Source organism: Sus scrofa, chromosome 7 (genome assembly GCF_000003025.6).
Source record: "Sus scrofa isolate TJ Tabasco breed Duroc chromosome 7, Sscrofa11.1, whole genome shotgun sequence".
NCBI lineage: Eukaryota > Metazoa > Chordata > Mammalia > Artiodactyla > Suidae > Sus > Sus scrofa.
In genome coordinates, this window is record NC_010449.5 from 72363458 (window position 1) to 72382907 (window position 19450).

A 19450-nucleotide genomic window follows, 5' to 3' on the forward strand; every position below is an offset into this window, starting at 1 on the left:
GAGATAAAATCCTAGAACTGGGCAAAGTGACTTTAACTGAAAATGATGAGCTGGGAAAAAGAAAAAAAAAAAAACCACAAGGAAACAAACAAATAATATCAACAGCTTAAAAATCAGGTGGCAGACCAACCTGTGATAATGCTGAACTTGTTACAGAGTAGACCATAGTCTTAGACTTGTTTCTTTTAAATGTTTTCAAATCCAGAAATTTTAGTATCCTTTTCCCATAGAGAGCATCACACCCCCTTTAAAAAAATACTGTATTGAAAGGGAAAAACAGGTTTTTCTTGGAAAATGGAAACACAGAGTTCACCAAACAGAATACTGGATGTTTCAAAAAGAAGAATTTCTAAAATATATACTTATTTGGGTATTGAAATTTTCATAGTATTAGATTTGGGATAGATGAATAAAGGTAAATCCTTTATCAATTAAATTTCTAGGCTGATAATTTATTTTCTTAGGTTTTTTTGAGGTTTGAGGTAAAAGGCAATAAAGAGATCATATTAAAAACAAACCAAAATAGTAAAACACTCTCTACTTAGAAAAAGAAGAGTATCATGCCTAGTTAATATCACTAGTTTTTCTTTTCTGTTTGTTTCATTTTGATTTGTTTTAATGGCTTCCCCAATGGCATATGGAAATTCCAGGCCAGGGCTTGATTCTGAGCCACAGCTGTAAACTACACTGTACTGGCCACACCACCAAATCCTTTACCCACTGCACAGGGCTGGGTTCCAAACCCATGCCTCTATTAAGACCTGAGCCACTGCAGTCAGATTCATAACCCACTGTGCCATGGTGGAACACCTCACTAGATTTTTAAACGAGGATTTTTTTTTTGTATTGATCTCCAATATGAAGTAGGCTTTGAACAATCTTGGGCAGTTTTAAGAGCTTTGGAAACTAGATGGGCAAGAAAGGCTAAAAGAAGTAATTTCTTTAAGTAATTTTTATTTAGAACGAGTTGATAATAGTTGTCAAGAAGAAAAGTTCTAATGACCTATATTTTACAGGTGTATCCTTATTCTGAAGAAGAAATTAAAACAAAGGATGAGAATGTAGAGGAGCAAGAAGAAGAATCCTAGATATGAATACAAACTTCCAGGCCATTAGAGTATAAGAAACTGTAGTTCCTTTAGAAAATTAACAGTTTTTCATCTGCTGTATACTAAATATGAATAAGCACTAAATATTTACACAATTCCCCAGGATATAAATGGTTAATAAAATGAATAATAATAAAGTAATATTTTGTTAGGACAAATGCTTTTATCACATGTGTTTGTCAATGGCCTTCTAAAAAAATGGAATGGGGATTGGAGACAAGATGGTGGAAGAGTAGGGGGCCACACTCACCCTCTCCCACAAACACAACAACAACAAAAAAACACATGTACAGGTGAAACAACTCACACAGAACAGCAATAATCGCTGGCAGAAGAACCTAAACTCCAATAATGGCAAGAATCTTGTGACATAACTGGGTAAAACAAGAGAAAAGAGGAGAGTGAGAGAAGGGGAATCAGAGCTGGACAGGTGCTCCTGAAAGAGAACTGTGGAGGAGAAAGGGATCCCACACCCTGGAAAGTCACCGACTTGACAGAAAGATCAACCAAATCAGAGGGATCTCCAGATGCAGAGAAGAGCACAGCAATAAGTCTGAGTTCCAAAGAGCAGAGTGAGAACCAAACAGATCATCTGAACTACTGGCACAGTCACCAAAAATGGAGACGCTTGGGTGGGAGCTGGGCAACGAGACCTCGGCTCCAGAGGTTAGTCCCTGGGAACGGGCTGGGGTGGGCAGTGTGGAGACTGCTTGGGGAACTAGAAACTGGTCAGTCGCGTTCCCAGGGAAGAGACCACCCTGGGGGTCTAGGAAGCAGTCTGTCGGATTGGCAGGGCAGAGACTTCCTGTAAGTCTAGAAAGCGGAATGTCGCAGGTGGAGGGAGCAATACACTAAGGGCTGAGGAGCAGAAAGCCATATCAGAGGTAACCTGGCAGAAGAGCTGGATCTGCAGGAGAGACAAGGTGCCAGTGTTGGGGAGGGTAGAGGAGAAGAGGTGGGCCACCATAGAATACTCCCCACACCACAGCAAGCTCACCTGCCCGCCAGCTGTCAGAAAGCTGTGTTTCCCAGTGGATCCCCCCCACCCCCTACCCCTTGTTCGAGCGCTGGACTGCCTGCCATCTCAGAGGGCTGGCCTCACAATTTGCGGGAAGCCGACCACTTCAGGGGCTTTCCCTGCCCTGGCCTGCCTGCCCCCTGGAGGGGCTACACCCCTGCAGAGCAGCACCCAGCACCACCAGCCCCCTGGAAAAGAACTGCAGCCCAGAAAAGCTAGAACAAGCTCAGCCCAGCTGTGCAACATCTGCCTCCATTCCAAGGCAGTCCTCCCAATTCAGCTGCCCTGGGGAAGAGCCCCTTGGGTTCTCAGTAGCCCAGCTAGCTTCTCCCACCCTGGGAGGGGCGTGCTAACTGCACTCCTGTGGAACAACTGCCCAGCACCACCAGCCACCTGAAAGAACCCCACAGACCAAAAACACCAGAGCAAGCTCTGCCTGGCCATGTGAAATCTGCTTCCATCTCAGTGCAGACCTCCCAGTCCTGCCTGCCCTCAGGAAGTCCTCCTTTACTTCAGAGAGACCTTGTCAGCCCTGCCCAGCCTCATAAAAAGTCACTCTGCCTCAAAGAAGACCAACCAACAATGCCAGCCCTCTGGAAACATTCCATAGCAGTGCCAAGGCAAACCCTGCCAGTCCATGGGGAGTACAAATCCACCAAGGGAAAGAAAACAACAAGCAAGATGAAGATGCTGAGAAACCACTCCCAGTTGAACCAACAGGAGAACTCACCTAAAGCAGTCAACAATGAAACAGATCTCTTCAGTCTGACAGACTTGGAGTTCAAAAGGGAAATAGTGAAAATACTGAAGGAATTAAGAGGAGATATGAACAGTAATGCAGACCCCTCAGAAAGGAAATAGAAAATATAAGGAAGAGCCAAGAAAAAATTAGAAAATTAATTGGCAGAGATACAAACTTAACTAAGGGCAGTAAAAACCAGAATGAATAATGCAGAAGAACGAATTAGTGATGTGGAAGATAGAATAATGGAAATCACCCAATCAGTTCAGCAGACAGAAAACCAAATGAAAAAACATGAAAGCAGACCTATGGGATAATATAAAGCAGGCCAAACTATGCATAATAGGAATGCCAGAAGGAGTAGAAAAAGATAAGGGGATGGAAAATATATTTGAAGAAATTATTGCTGGAAACTTCTCAAACATAAATGATACTGAGTTCAAGATGCAGGAACCACAGAGGGCCCCAAACAATCTGAACCCAAATAGACCCACACCAAGACACATTATAATAAAAATGGCAAAAATTAATGATAAAGAGAAGATCCTAAAGGCAGCAAGAGAAAAGCAGAATGTTACCTATAAGGGAACTCCCATAACGTTATCAGCTGATTTCTCTACAGAAACTCTACAGGCCAGGAGGGAATGGCAAGAGATATTTAAAGTGCTAAAAGGGAAAAATATGCAACCTAGAATACTCTATCCAGCAAGAATATCATTTAAAATAGAAGGGGAAATAAATTTTTTTTCCAACAAACAAAAGCTAAAAGAATACAGCAAAACAAAGCCCAGGCTAAAAGAAATATTGAAAGGGCTTCTCTAAACCAAAAAGAAAGGGTGATTGAGGAAACCACAATGAGAGACCAGACACTCAATTAAGCCAGCATACAGATTTAATCATGAACATGTTTCAAACAAAATAAAATTGAAAAGAAAAAAAGAGTCATCAAAATCATAAAATGTGGGCAAGGTAAGTAAGGAAATTAATGGACTCTTTGTTTAAATGTTTTTTTTGTTTGTTTGTTTTTTGTCTGTTTCTCTTCTTAATTTTAGTATAGTAATGAAGGATTTGAACCTACAGGACCATCAGGCTAAAACAAACGATTATAGGAAGGGGTTAGAATACTTAAAAAACAGAGCACCCCCAAACCATAACCAAACATTGCATTCGCAAAAAATGAAAACAAAACAAAACAAAACAAAAACACTCAAGCAGAAAATAATCAGAGACCATCCAACCAAAAAAAGAAAGGAGGAATGGAGAACCATAGAATCAACTGGAACACAAGGTTTAAAATGGCAATAAATAATCATCTATCAATTATCACCCTAAATACCAATGGACTGAATGCTCCAAACAAAAGACACAAAGTGGCTGAGTGGATAAAAAAGCAAAAACCTCCAGTCTGCTGCCTACAGAAACTCACCTTAGGACAGAGACACATATAGATTGAAAGTGAAGGGGTGGGAAAAAAATATTTCATGCCAATAGACATGACAGGAAAGCAGGAGTTGCAATACTCATATCAGACAAAATAGACTTTAAAACAAAAGACATAAAGAAAGACAAAGAAGGACACTACTTAATGATTAAGGGATCCATCCAAGGAGAGGATGTTACTATCGTCAACATATGTGCCCCAAATACAGGAGCACCTAGATACATACAACAAATATTAACAGACGTAAAGGGAGAAATTGATGGGAATACAATCATAGTAGGAGACTTTAACACCCCCCTCACATCAATGGACAGATCCTCTAGACAGAAAACCAATAAAGCAACAGAGATCCTAAAGGAAACAATAGAAAAGTTAGACTTAATTGATATCTTCAGGACACTACATCCAAAAATATCAGAATACACATTCTTCTCAAGTGCACATGGAACATTCTCAAGCATTGACCACATTTTGGGACACAAAGCTAATCTCAATAAATTTAGGAGCATAGAAATTATTTCAAGTATCTTCTCTGACCACAATGGTATGAAACTAGAAATCAATCACAGCAAAAGAAATGAGAAAAAACCTACTACATGGAGACTAAACAACATGCTACTAAAAAACCAATGGGTCAATGAGGAAATCAAGAAGGAAATTGAAAAATACCTTGAGACAAACGATAATGAAGACACAACCTCTCAAAATCTATGGGATGCTGCGAAATCAGTGCTCAGAGGGAAATTCATAGCGAGAAAAGCCTTCTTCAAAAAAGAAGAAAGATCTCAAATTGACAACTTAACCCTTCACCTAAATGAATTAGAAAAAGAAGAACAAAAGACCTAAAGTCAGCAGAAGGAAGGAAATTATGAAGATCAAAGAGGAAATAAATAAAATAGAGATTCAAAAAACAATAGAGAAAATTAGTAAAACCAAGAGCTGATTATTTGAAAAGGTAAATAAAATTGACAAACCCCTGGCTAGATTCACTAAGAAGAGGAGAGAAAGAACGCAAATAAACAAAATTATAAATGAAAAAGGAGAAATCATAACAGATACTGCAGAAATACAAAAAAATTAAGAGAATACTATGAACAACTATATGCCAACAAGTCTGACAATCTGGAAGAAATGGACAATTTTCTAGAATCTTACAGCCTGCCAAAACTGAATCAAGCAGAAACAGACCAATTGAACAGACCCATCACTAGAAATGAAATTGAAGAGGTCATAAAAATACTCCCTACAAATAAAAGTCAAGGACCAGATGGCTTCACAGGCAAATTCTACCAAACATACAAAGAGGATCTGGTGCCCATCCTCCTTAAACTTTTTCAAAAGGTTGAAGAAGAATGAACACTCCCAAAGACATTCTGTGATGCCACCATCACCCTAATTCCAAAACCAGACAAAGATAACACCAAAAAAGAAAACTATCGGCCAATATCTTTTATGAATACAGATGCAAAAATTCTCAACAAAATCTGAGCCAACCGAATCCAACAACATATCAAAAAGATCATACACCATGACCAAGTGGGATTCATCCCAGGTTCACAAGGATGCTTCAACATATGCAAATCAATCAACATCATACACCACAGTAAAAATGAAAAGTAAAAAAACATATGATCATCTTAATAGATGCAGAAAAAGCATTTGACAAAGTCCAACATCCATTCATGATCAAGACCCTTGCCAAAGTGGGTATAGAGGGAACATTCCTTAACATATACAAAGCCATTTATGACAAACCCAAAGCAAATATAATACTCAATGGAGAAAAACTGAAAGCCTTCTCACTCAAATCTGGAACAAGGCAGGGATGCCCACTCTCACCACTGCTCTTCAACATAGTTTTGGAAGTCCTAGCCACAGCAATTAAACAAACAAAAGAAATCAAAGACATCCATATAGGAAAAGAAGTGATAAAACTGTCACTGTATGCAGATGACATGATACTATACATAGAAAACCCTAAGGACTCAACCCCAAAACTACTTGAACTGATTAATAAATTCTGCAAAGAAGTAGGATGTAAGATTAACATTCAGAAATCAGTCACATTTCTATATACCAGCAATGAAATATTAGAAAAGGAATACAAAAATACGATACCTTTTAAAATTGCACCTCACAAAATCAAATACCTCGGAATACACCTGACCAAGGAGGTAAAGGACCTATATGCCGAGAACTATAAAACTTTAATCAAAGAAATCAAAGAAGATGTAAAGAAATGGAAAGATAATCCATGTTCATGGATTGGAAAAATCAATATTGTAAAAATGGCCATACTACCCAAAGCCATCTACAGATTCAATGCAATCCCTATCAAATTACCTATGACAGTTTTCACAGAACTAGAACAAACAATCCAAAAATGTATATGGAACAACAAAAGACCCAGAATTGCTTTGGCAATCCTGAGGAACAAAAACCAAGCAGGGGGTTAACTCTCCAGACTTCAAGCAATATTACAAATCCACAGTCATCAAAACAGTGTGGTACTGGTATCAAAACAGATACACAGACCAATGGAACAGAAGAGAGAACCCAGAAATAAACCCTGACACCTACAGTCAATTAATCTTTGACAAGGGAGGCAAGAACATAAAATGGGAAAAAGAAAGTCTGTTCAGCAAGCATTGCTGGGAAACCTGGACAGCTGCATGCAAAGCAATGAAATTAGAATATACCCTCACACCATGCATAAAAATAAACTCAAAATGGCTGAAAGACTTAAATATAAAACAAGACACCTTCAAACTCCTGGAAGAGAACATAGGCAAAACACTCTCAACATCATGAATATATTCTCAGGTCAGTCTCCCAAAGCAATAGAAATAAGGGCAAAAATAAACCAACGGGACCTAATCAAACTGAAAAGCTTTTGCACAGCAATGGAAACCAAAAAGAAAACAAAAAGACAACTTACAGAATGGAAGAAAATAGTTTCAAATGATGCAACCGACAAGGGCTTAATCTCTAAAATATATAAATAACTTATACAACCCAACAGCAAAAAAGCCAATCAATCAATGGAAAAATGGGCAAAAGACCTGAATAGACATTTCTCCAAGGAAGATATACAGATGGCCAGCAAGCACATGAAAAAATGCTCAACATCACTGATTAAAAGAGAAATGCAAATCAAAACTACCATGAGATTCCACCTCACACCAGTCAGAATGGCCATCATTCATAAGTCCACAAATAACAAGTGCTGGAGGGGGTGTGGAGAAAAGGGAACCCTCCTGCACTGTTGGTGGAAATGTAAACTGGTACAGCCACTATGGAGAACAGTTTGGAGATACCTTAGAAACCTATACATAGAACTTCCATATGACCCTGCAACCCCACTCTTGGGCATATATGTGGACAAAACTCTACTTAAAAGAGACACATGCACCTGCATGTTCATTGCAGCACTATTCACAATAGCCAGGACATGGAACCAACCCAAATGTCCATCGACAGATGATTGGATTCGGAAGATGTGGTATATAGACACAATGGAATACTACCCAGCCATAAAAAAGAACGACATAATGCCATTTGCAGCAACATGGATGGAACTAGAGACTCTCATACTGACTGAAATGAGTCATAAAGACAAAGACAAATACCATATGATATCACTTATATCTGGTATCTAAAATACAGCACAAATGAACCTTTCCACAGAAAAGAAAATCATGGACTTGGAGAATAGACTTGTGGCTGCCGGGGGTGGGGGGGAGGGAGGAAGTGGGAGGCACTGGGAGCTTGGGGTTATTGGATACAACTTGGAATGGATTCACAAGGAGATCCTGCTGAGTAGCATTGAGAACTATGCCTTGATACTTATATTGCAACAGAACAAAGGGTGGGGGGGGAAATGTATGCATGTAAGAGGAACTTGGTCTCCATGCTGTACAGTGGAAAAAAATTAAATAATAAAACAAGAAAAATAAATAAAGAAATAAAAATATGGAATGTATCATTTCCTAAATAAATAGTTCCTTTTGAAACAACTTTAACCTCAAAAGGTCCCTAGAGGGTATAATTCTTTTTCAAAATGTCTAAGTAATCATTTATTTGTTACTTTAATTCTAATTAATGAATTAAACCTATCCTTTGATCTCTACTTTTAACTTCCTTATAGTTTTCATGACTGTCAGAAGTTTGTCTTTTGAACTTTATCTCTCTCCTTCATATAATTTCTCTCTACACAACACTTTGAACTCCCTTTGTAATAAAATCTTCTCAGACTGGAAGATTCCAAGACTACCCTCACATTAAAGTATCATCAGCATTCCTATAGATTTAACACTGAAATTTTATTACATCAAAAATGTTTCTTGAGCCTCTTACTGTATTTTAGGTCCTGATGATAACCATAATATAATAATGTCACAACCTCCTTCTGTCACCCATTTAGTTCAATCTCAAGATTTCTTTTTATATTCTGCCTTGATAACGATCCATTCTACTCTATTGTCCCTCATGACACTTTTTCTGCAAAAGCCCCATAGATCACATTGCAAATGTTATGATTCTCAGAGAACTAATACACTCCGAGCTGAAATAACCTTTACAAGGTCACATAGCTTCCTGCTGGAAAAGTGCATAATATAACTTTCTGAATTCAGTCAAAATGCCTTTTTAATAGTTGCTCCTTCTACAATTTTTAACTCCTTATGTGGGTTTACTGTCCATTGTGGTAGCAGGTTGCTAAGAAAACAGCTATTATAACTGCTTCTAGCCCATGCTATCTCACAAAACCATCTAAAGAATGAGTCAAATGAGTCTTACTGTCCCCCAGCCAAGGGTTTTCTTCCCATTTAAAAAGGAAAGATGGAATCAAAGAAAAATGGTGAAGAAATATGGTTTCTTTATACTGATTCAAGAGCATCTAGGAGTTCCCATTGTGGCTGAATGGGTTAAGAATCTGACTGCAATGGCTTGGGTCTTTGCAGAGGTGTGGGTTCAATCACCAGCCAGTGCAGCAGGTTAAAGGATCTGCTACTGCTCCAGCTGCAGCATAGGTTGCAACTGTGGCTAGAAATCAGCCCTTGTCCTGAGAACTTCCATATGCTGCAGGTGTGTCCATAAAAAATAAATAAATAAAATTAAAAAAAAATAAAAATGAGAGCATCCACAGGGGTTACACTGTGTCTAAGTAGCCAAAAAGTTCCCTGGATTGCAAGCTCGGTGTGATATCTTTTATCTATAAGCAAGATCATTTTCTCATATTTGAAAAAAAACTGCTCATAATTTCTTTTCCAAAAAGGTTATCCTAAGGGGATGCTCATATGATTTCTTTGTATTGCACACTCATTACAGTTTATTTCATTTCCAGGAAGGATTTTCATCCTAATATTATTACTATGAGAATACGGTCTTATAGCCAGGCCAATTCTGAATAGGACCTATGAGGTTTGTTCCAGTTTCCTTTCAACTAGGCTCTCTGCCCTACTTGATAAAATAATAAGTGTGTTTTTGCTTAACATCATTATTGAGGGGTTAAAAATCTAAGCATTCTTTGGAGTTCCCGTTGTGGCTCAGTGATTAACAGATCCGATTAGGAACAATTAGGTTGCGGGTTCAATCCCTAGCCTTGCTCAGTGGGTTGAGGATCCAGCATTGCCGTGAGTTGTGGTGTGGGTTGCAGATGCGGCTCGGATCCTGAGTTGCTGTGGCTCTGGTGTAGGCTGGCAGCTACAGTTCCAATTGGACCCCTAGCCTAGGAACCTCCATATGCCACACAAGTGGCCCTAGAAAAGGCAAAAAGACAAAAAAAAAAAAAAAGATTCTAAGCATTCTGGATTTCTGATTTTTTATATTTTCTGATTCTTTATAATATCTTATGGCCATCATGGTTTTTCCTATACCTACTCATTTAGTACATTCAACTTCTAATACAACATTTACTTTATATAGCTATGACATCCTCTAATATATTCTCTCCTACTCTTCATCATTTTAATTTCCTTCTCAACAACACTTACCAATAATTGATTTATACACAGCCAAGAAAATACTGTAATTTTAAAAAATTATCATCAAAAACACTCCAGAAGTAGAGATAATAAACAAGTACAAACTTAAGTAATTATAAATTCAAATATGAGTTATTATAAAGGAAACTGAGGAGTGCCTTTAGAAAATAAGATTGGAAGTATAAAAAGGAAGATGTACAAAAAACTGATGCTACTTTATGAAGAGCCTAGTTGGGACATGGTAAGAGAAGAGAAAAATGTTAATAGAATAATAATACTAAAATAAACTACAATGAGATAACATGAGATAAATGTTGAAAATTAAAAGCATAACATTGAAATTTTGTAAAATTTGTGGATTAAAGATAAAGTCAAGGAAAAACCCAGAAATTAGAACAAAAAGATGGATATTAAAAATCAACGAGAATATATATATAAGATTTTAAAAGACTATTCAAGATTTCCATTGTATTAGTAACAGAAATTAAATATAAATAAAATGAAACTAATAGAAAGATAAAAGTATCAAAGAAATAATACAACAGTATTTCTACAAATGATAGACATATGTCTATAAATATAAAGAGCTGACAGATGATCTTGCACAATTAAATCCTAAATCAAAGCATGCCCTCTTGAATTTTCCACATGTCAGTGAAAACTAAAAGTTTCTACATTATCAGAGAGTGTAACAAGGCTCCATACAAAGGAATAGAAATCCTGCATCACATAAATTCTCTATCAAGAGCCAGAAAACCATGGACTAAAGCTATCACAATTCTAGAAGGACATAAGTTTCAATTTATAATTTTGCATTTAGTTCATTTATGAATTAATTGGAAAGTTAAAATAAATTCTTTAGACATGTAAAGGATCAATAACTTTATAGCCCATTCTTCCTTTCTATGGAGCTTCTGGAAGATGTGCTCTAGATAAACAAGAGAGAATAAGATTTAATAGGAGAAGGAAAGTAAAGAGGGTCTCCAAAGGATAGAAGCCCTCAAAGGCAGAGTACCCTTGGAAAGTAAATGTCCCAGGCTGGCACAATAGGATAAAATATGATTTTCAGGAAAAATGGAAATTATATAGCCTTTAGTGAACAGAGCTTTCAGAAAATAAAGTTGTTAATAGATCAATAACATATAAAATAGTTACATAGTAAACTAATAAAATGAAAAATGAAGCAGATATTAATTTCAAGAAAAAATGAATGACAATAAAACATATTTTACATAACTTTGGTTAGCAGTGAATAACATTTATATTGTCAAATAATATAAAGATTAACAATTAATTTACCCAGAAAATTTGATCAAAATAAATTTTTTAAGGAATATAGTAGAATGTTGAGATATGGTATGAAAGCAAGTGAAATCCTGGTCTTCTATAAAAGTACAATAATAAACAGTGATGAAAAAAATGCATCAAGAAATATCAGTATATAGGTATTATTTTGCATAAGAGAGATAAATAACCAAGACAAGGCTAAAAGAGTAAGTCAGGAGATCAAGATGGAAGAGTAGGATGACCTGGAGCTCAACTCCTTGCACAAACACATCAAAAATATACCTACACGTGGAAATATTGTCACATAAAATGAACTGGAAGCTGAGCTCTTATACAAAGCTACAAGAAAGCTCTCCATGTAACTGGGTAGGAAGGAAAAAAAAATTTTAAAGGCATCAAACCATGACCAGTTACCCCTAGGAGGGATCTGTAGTGAAGAGAAGGTCCACACAGATGAACCCTCACCCTGGGGAGCTCTCTTGCCTGCTAGGAAACCTGCTAGGACAGATAGATAGGCTGGAGAAGTCTAGACTTTACTCACAAGGAATACTCATCTTCCAGCTTGCTAACAATTAGGGCAAAGAGAGATCTGAGATAGCAGCTGCCACCTCACTGCACTTCCCAAACTGAAGGGGCAAATGCCCCAAAGGAGGCATAAGACTGGCATGAGATCAGGGAAGAAATTTAGGCTAGTTGCACAAATACAGGCCAAGGGGTCTGGGATGTGATCCCAGCAGAACTGCAGAGACCAATGTTAGTACACACATGGGGACAATGTAGTGAACTGGGCAGATATTATCAGTGTGTGCATAGAGCAGTGTTACAAGAAGCCACAGCAGTGAAACACTGAATCTTGGTCAGACATGCCCTAGGAGAGAACTCAATCTAACTGTTCAGAAACAACCTGTAGCAGGGTCAAGAAGGGAAGAATCCGTGAAGCCTACCATCAGCACACACACCGTGAGAGCAGCTCTGGCCATGGAGCCCATTATCAGTGTGTGCACAGTGATTGCGAGTTCAGCCATGGCAGACATTGTTGGCACATGCACTGGGCAGCACCGCAGCAATATGCAGAGCCTGGATGCTAAGTCCCTGGCACATAGGCCCTGGGCAGGCATACACAATGGTGTATTTCCAATGCATTTCCTTTTCTCCACCCTCTCCACATCCCAGCAGCTTGGCACCAGATCTAAGATGAACAGATTCTGGTAGAAATCTGCCACAAAAGCAACTCCGGTCTTAGGTAGCAGCACACTCACCTCAATATCTGCAACCACAGTACCCTAGCCACCAGCCACAGCCTACTCCACATCATAGCCTTTCATTAGACCTGTAACAAATACAAAGAAGAAAGAGATTAGACCATGGGCTGCTTCTGGGTGGAACTGCAGACACCTGCATGGGCAGTATTTAAGTTTACTGAGACTGCAGAGCCCTCACTTGTTTCAGTAGTCACCTCCTTTGGGGTAGGGGCCACATTCAAGGGCAATAGAGCCTAACTGAACCTGAACCTCAGGGCCTTTACTCCAACAACTAGGAAGCAAACCTCATACTTGACTGTGTGCTAACAGGCATGGATCAAAGAGGAGAAGGCCCTGCCTTATATCCAGCAGAGGTTCTGGACACCGTAATACCAATCATATCTCCTATCAAGGGAAAAACAGCCAGTACATACTGAGGAAAGACACAGCTGGCAACTATACCAAAACCAGCCCTCACACCAAAAATACCATGCACATGCAATTTACACAGGGACACTCCTACCTAAAAACATCTTTTAAGAGAATAATATACAACTATTTCTCCTGAACTCATAGAGACAGAGAAGGTTAAGTAATATAAAAAAGCAGAGGAACTACTTGAATTAAAATAATAAGAGGAAATACCTTAAAAATAATGAAACAGATCTCACCAGTCTAGAAGACCCTGAGTTCAAAAAGGGAGGTAATCTGTTTCTATTTTGTAAATAACTTCATTTGTATCATTTTTCATATTCCACATATAAATGATAACATGTAATATTTGTTGTTGTCTGATTTATTTCACTTAGTATGATAATCTCTAGGTCCATCTATATGTTGCTGCAAAAAAAAGGGAATTAATAAAAAATGCAAAAGGAATTATAAAAATTATCAAGAGAAATGAAGATTGCTATAACAAGAAACTAGAACCCGTAAAGCTGAATAAATCAATTGTGTTGCAGCAAATGGCATTATTTTGTTCTTTTTATGGAACTAGAGACTCTCATACTGAGTGAAGTAAGTCAGAAAGAGAAAGACAGATACCATATGATATCACTTATACCTGGAATCTAATGTACAAATGAAACTTTTGACAGAAAAGAAAATCATGGACTTGCAGAATAGACTTGTGGTTGCCAAGGGGGAAGGGGAGGGAGTGGGATGGATTGGGAGCTTGGGGTTAATAGATGCAGACTATTGCCTTTGGAATGGATTAGCAATGAGATTCTGCTGTGCAGCACTGAGAACCATGCCTAGTCAATTATGATGGAGCCTGATTTTGTGAGAAAAAAAGAATGTATACATGTATGTGTAACTGAGTCAACATGCTGTACAGCAGAAAAAAAAATAATGTATTGGGGAAATAAAAAAAAAGACAAACCAATCAAAATTAAGCAATTCAACTGCTGAGATTAAAAACCAATTGATTTCTAAGGTATCTCCAAACTGTTCTCCATAGTGGCTGTACCAGTTTACATTCCCACCAACAGTGCAGGAGGGTTCCCTTTTCTCCACAGCCCCTCCAGCATTTATTATTTGTGGACATATTAATGATGACCATTCTGACTGGTGTGAGGTGGTATCTCATGGTAGTTTTGATTTGCATTTCTCTTGTGATCAGCGATGTTGAGCATTTTCTCATGTGTTTGCTGGCTATCTGTATATCTTCCTTGGAGAACAGTCTATTCAGGTCTTTTGCCCATTTTTCTATTGATTGATTGGCTTTTTTGCTGTTGGGTTGTATAAGTTGCTTATATATTCTAGAGATTAAGCCCTTGTCCATTGCATCATTTGAAACTATTTTCTTCCATTCTGTAAGTTGTCTTTTTGTTTTCTTTTTGGTTTCCTTTGCTGTGCAAAAGTTTTTCAGTTTGATTAGGTCCCGTTGGTTTATTTTTGCCCTTATTTCTATTGCTTTGGGAGACTGACCTGAGAAAATATTCATGATGTTGATGTCAGAGAGTGTTTTGCCTATGTTTTCTTTTAGGAGTTTGGAATCTAATATCCAGCGCAAATGAACATCTCCGCAGAAAAGAAAATCATGGACTTGGAAAATAGACTTGTGGCTGCCTGATGGGAGAGGGAGGGAGTGGGAGGGATTGGGAGCTTGGGGGTTATCAGACACAACTTAGAATAGATTTACAAGGAGATCCTGCTGAGTAGCATTGAGAACTATGTCTAGATACTCATGTTGCAACAGAACAAAGGGTGGGGAAAACATGTAAGGATAACTTGATCCCCTTGCTGTACAGTGGGGAAAAAAAAAAAAGAACATCGAGAAGCAATGACTAGCAGACTAAATGACAAAGAAGATCAATGAGTGATCTGGAAGATAGAATAAGGGAAATCACCCAGTCAGAACAGCAGACAGAAAAACAAATGTAAACAAAGTGAAAGCAACATTCAAGATCTATGGAAGAGAAGAAAGTGTGTCAAACTATACATAATAGGTATTCCCAAAGGAGAAGAGATAGAAAAGAGGAACAAAAATGATTTTGAAGAAATTATGGCTGAAAATTTCCCAAACCTAAAGAAGGAAACAGATGTTCAGGTACAGAAAGCACAGAGTCCCAAATAAGATGAAACCAAACAGACCCAAGCCAAGACATATCATTATTGAAACAGCAAAAGTGAAAACTGAGGATTCTAAAGGCAATAAGAGAAAACAGAAAGTTAGCTACAAGAGAATCCCCATAAGGATACTGGTTGATTTCTTTGCAAAAATGTGGCATACCAGAAAGAAGTGGCATGATATATTCAAAGTTATAAAAGGGAAAAATCTGAAATCCAGGATACTTTACCAGCAAGACTATACTTTAGAATAGGAGAAAGAATTTCTCAGCCAAGCAAAACTAAAAGAATAAAGCAAGATTAAACAATCCTAAAATAAATATTAAAAGTTCTTCTCTAAATAAAAAAGAAATAAGAATCTATAGGAAAGAGAAAATCTCAGTATGAAAGGCAAATATATAAAAGGATTAAAAATCAATTATATGAGCCAGTACATAGGTTTAATTTTTTATAAAGTAGTTAAAGCAATTATAACTAAAATTAACAGCAAAAAAATTAAACACAGGCATGTAAAACAGGACATCAAAATCACAAAATATGGTGGAGAGGAGTATAAAAACATAAACCTTTTAGAATATATTTGCACTTGTCTATAAGTTTAAAGCAAGTAGATATAATTATGAGTCAACATATTTGAACTCCATAGTAACCACAAATCAAAAATATAAAATTCATAAACATTCAAAAAAGGAACTCAAGCATACTGCAAAAGACAATCCTCAAGCTACAAAAGGGAAACAGAAAGAAGAAATGTAATTCCTATTGTCAATTATCAGGTTAAGAACCTGACTAGGATCCATGAGATGCAGTTCAGTCCCTGGCCTTACTCAGTGGGTTAAGGATCCAGCATTGCTGCAAGCTGTGGCATAGCATTGCTGTGGTTGTAGTGTAGGATGGTGGTAGTAGCTCTGATTTGACCCCTAGCCTGTGAACTTTCATTTGCCACAGGTGGGGCCCTAAAAAAAAAGAAAAAAAAAAGTGAACAAACGATAACTAAAAAACACCTGGAAAACAAGGTTTAAAATAGCAATAGGTACATAACCATCAATAACCACTTTAAATGTTAATAAAATTCTCCAATCAAAAGACATAAAGTGGCAATTTGGATAAGAAAACAAGAACCTACAAATACTGCCTATAAGAGACTCACTTAAGGGCAAAGGACACACAAAGACTGAAAGTGATGAGTGGAAAAAGGTATTTCATGCAAATGGAAATGACAGAAAAAAAGTGGGGGTAGAAATACTCCTATCAGACAAAATGACTTTAAAACAGTCTATAAAGAAAGACAAAGAAGGACGTTATATAATAATAATGGGATCAATATGATAAAAGGATATTACACATATTAAAATATTTGCATCCTATCTAGGAGCACCTAAATACATAAAACAAATATTAACAGACATAAAGAGAGAAACTGACAGGAATTCAATAATTGTAGGAAACTTTAACACACTACTAACTTCAATGGAGAGATCATCCAAACAAAAATCAATAAGGCAACAGAGATTCTAAATGGCGCAATGGAGCAGTTGAACTTAATTGATATCTCTACAACACTACCTCCAAAGAAAACCAGAATATTCATTGTCAAGTGTACATAAAACATTGTCTAGGACAGACCACACACTAGGGCACAAATTAAGCCTTAACAGAATTAAAAGGATAGAAATTATTTTAAGCATCTTTTACATCCATAACAATATGAAACTAGAAATTAATTACAGAAAGAAAAATGGGAAAAGAATGAACACAGAGAGACTAAACAACATGGAACTAAAATAAATCAATGGATCAACAATGAAATCAAATAAAAAAATTAGAAAATAATTTGAGACAAATTACAATGAAAATACAACCTTATAAAATCTAAGGGATGCAACAAAAGCAATTCTAACAGGGAAATTTATAATGATAAAGGCTTTCCTCAAGAAGAAAAATATCAAATAATTCACTTAACCTACCACCCAAAAGAATTAGAAAAATAAGAACAAAAAAACGCTGAAATCAGTATAAGAGAGGAAATAGTAAATATTAGAAAGGAAATAAAATAGGGGTTTAAAAAACAGAAAATATCAATAAAATCAAGAGCTGGTTTTTTGAAAATATAAACAAAGTTGACAATCCTCTAACTAGAATCCCCCAGAATAAATGAGAAAGGACACAAATAAACAAAATAAAAAATGAAAAAAGATAAATAACAACTTACACCACCTAAATACAAAATATCATAGAAAACTACTACAAACAGTTATACGTGGTAAACAAACTGGACAACCTTGATGAAGTGGACAAGCTATTGGAAACAAACAGCCTGCCAAAACTGAGTCAAGAAATAGATCATTTAAACAGACTGATCCCTGGAAGTTAAACAGAGTCTGTAATTAAAAAAAAAAAAAAATAGACTCACTGCAAATAAAAGCCCAGAACCTGATGGCTTCACTGGGGATTTCTACCAAACATACAAGGAAGAAATTATAATGATTCTTCTCAAAGTCTTACAAAATACTGAAGAGGATGGAATAATTCCACAGTCATTCTAATGAAATCACATTCACCCTGATTACCAAAACAAGACAAAGATGCTACAAAGACAAAAAATTATAGGCCAATGTCTTTGATGAATATAGATTCTGGAATTCTCAACAAAATATTAGAAAACTGAATGCATAATTGCAAACGATGTTACAATTAAGTAGCTAATCAAAAAAAAAAAAAACTGCTCACAGAATTCAATATTGAAAACACAATCAATCCAATCAAAATAGAAGACTTAAATAGACATTCCTCCAAAGAAACAATACAGGAGGCTAACAGACACATAAAAAAGTTGCTTCACATCACTAATTATCAGAGAAATGCAAATCAAAACTACAACAAGGTGCCACTTCACATGGGTCATAATGGCCATCATTAAAAAGTCAGGGAATTCCCTGATCTAGTAGTTAGGATCTAGTAATGATCTAGTAGTTAGGACTTTGTGCTTTCACCTCTTGGGTCTGGATTCAGTCCCTGGCCTGGGTACTGAGATACCACATCACACTGTGGCAAAACAAACAAAAAGAGCTAATATTTTTGAGTATCTTTGCGGCACCACAGGTTTAGGATCTGGTGTTGCCATTATAGCGGCTTGGGTCATTGCTGTGACACAGGTTTGATTCCTAGCCTGGAACTTCCACATGCTGCAGGCGGGGCCCAATAAAAAGTCTACAAATAATAAATGTTGGAGAGTGGAGAGGATGTGGAGAAAAGGGAACTCTCACTGTTGGTGGTAATGCATATCGGTGCAACTGTTATGGAAAATAGTATGGAGTTTCCTCAAAATATACAAAAATAGAGCTACCAGATGATCTAGCAATGCCAGTCCTGAGTATATGTCCAAAACAGATAAAAACTCTAATTCAAAAGGGTACATGCACCCCAAAGCCAAGCTATTGTTGTTTCCAGTAGCCAAGACATGAAAACAACTCAAGTGTCCAACAAAAGTTGATTAGCTTAAGGTATGTATGGAATGGACTACTACTCAGCCATTTGTAGAAATATGGATGGACCTAGAAAATATTATAGTTAGTGAAGTAAGCCAGACAGAGAAAGACAAATATATCACTTACATCACTTATATGTAGAATGTAAAAAATAATGCAAACAGGTCTATATACAAAACAGAAACAGACTCATAGACATAGAAAACAAACTTATGGTTACCAAAGGGGGAAAGGGGGAAAGGGAATAAATCTGGAATGTGGGATTAATGGACTCAAACTTCCATACACCAAATAGATAAGCAACAAGGATTTATTATATACCACTGAGAAGTATATTAAACATCTTATAATAACCTTTAATGAAAAATAATGTGATTACCTATATACATATGTATATATATAAAACATATGTATAAATAACTTTTATGTATATATAAAACTGAATTGCCTTTCTCTACAGCTGAAACTAACACAAAATTGTCAATCAACTATACTTAAATAAATTTTTTAAATAGTGTAAGTCAGTACTCCTAAAGAGCAACCTTAAGAGAGAGGTAGAGTAGAACAAG

The 19450-nt window shown here is 36.8% G+C and overlaps 1 long non-coding RNA gene across 1 annotated transcript in view; it reads right to left on the reverse strand.

Moving 5' to 3' along the window:
• The window catches only part of LOC106504458, a 660129-nt gene that overhangs the window by 251924 nt on the left and 388755 nt on the right, over nt 1-19450 (reverse strand). The window contains exon 6 of the long non-coding RNA XR_002345877.1: nt 12841-12911. This is a non-coding gene — a long non-coding RNA (uncharacterized LOC106504458). The remainder of the gene's footprint in view (nt 1-12840; nt 12912-19450) is intronic.